General features: G+C 39.2%; 1 pseudogene; it reads left to right on the top strand.

Annotated features, from left to right (window-relative positions):
- The first annotated feature begins 274 nt into the window (after positions 1 to 274).
- The window catches only part of LOC115068228, an 11,566-nt pseudogene continuing 10,443 nt past the window's right edge, over positions 275 to 1,397 (top strand).

Below are 1,397 nucleotides of genomic sequence, written 5' to 3'. Positions count from 1 at the left end.
GATGTTGTCTCTTGTTATGGATAGCTGGTCATGTCTTTGCTGGATCAGTGCATGTATCTTTGTTTTTTGTTACCTCAATGCTTAAGGTTGTGGGTAAGCTAAGTGGTACTTGATATTAAGTCTTGAGACTACTCTATGTTGATATACAAATGGGGTCTAGGAAACTGTCTCATTTAAGTTAAGGATAGGTGAAACTTCTGACCCTCAAGTTCCAGGATGGATTGTATGTTGTCCCAGAATGGCAGGTTGGGTGTGTTGACTGTTGGGTAACAGGATGGGTGGACAGGTCAGTGTTGATTTTTTATCAAACAAATCATAGACAAAAAATTCCCAAATCTAAGGTAAGAAATACCTACAAAAGTCCAAGTGACATACAGACCTCCAAATAGAGAGGACCAGAAAAAGAAACTCCCTACATCATATAATAGACAAAACAGAACACAGACAATATATTGAAAACCAAAGACAGAAAGAACAAGTAACATGGTAAAGGCTGGCTGGTTAGAATAACAGCTGATTTTTCAATGAAATCTATGAAAGCCAGAAGGGCTAGGATTGATGTCCTACAAGTAATGAAAGAACATAGAAGCAAGCCAAGACTACTATATCCAGCAAAAGTATCAGTTGTAACTGAAGGAGAAAGATAAGCATTCTATGATAAAAGCAGATTTAAGGAATTTATGTTCACTGAACCACATCTAGAGTGGATATTTGAAGGGATACTTTGGTCTGACAAAAGATTAAACACACCCAAGAGGGATCAAGGAATATATAAACAGTTCCATAACAGTTAACCAAAAGTGACCTAAGAAAAAACACCACCACAACAACTGATCAATAATTTTCAATATTGACTGTCTCAATTCCTCAATAAAAAGGAACATGCTAAATGTCTGGATAGTAAAACAAGTTCCTTCTTTTTTTACTGCCTCCAAGAAGCACACATCACCATCAATGACTGACATCACCTGTATTAGTCAGGGTTCTCCAAAGAAACAGAACCAGTAGAATGAATATGTATAGAGATTTATCAGCTTAGCTCACAGAATAGAGTCCGAGTAGTCCAACAATGGCTGCACCACACTGGAGAGGCTGAGAATCTGTAGTCGCTCAGTCCACAAGGCTGGATGTCTCAGTAGTCCCAATCTGGTGCTGAAGGTCTGACAAATTCCAAAATATCAGCTAGTCTTCAGTCGACAGCAGCAAGATGAACTCACCAGCGAGAGAGAAGGCAAGCAGCAAAAAGCCTGGCATTCTACTCTGCCTTGGACTTTTATACCAGCTGCCATCAGAAGGTAATGCCCACATTTAGGGTGTGTCTTCTGGCTTTAGATGATCCAATCAAGAAGTTCTCTTTCATTTCAGTTAATCTCAGATCAAATCAAGTTGACACCCAG

Source organism: Nannospalax galili, unplaced genomic scaffold (genome assembly GCF_000622305.1).
Source record: "Nannospalax galili isolate Female #2095 unplaced genomic scaffold, S.galili_v1.0 scaffold1188, whole genome shotgun sequence".
NCBI lineage: Eukaryota > Metazoa > Chordata > Mammalia > Rodentia > Spalacidae > Nannospalax > Nannospalax galili.
Note: the sequence above shows the minus strand (reverse complement) of the source record. Positions and strands in the feature narration are given on the sequence as shown.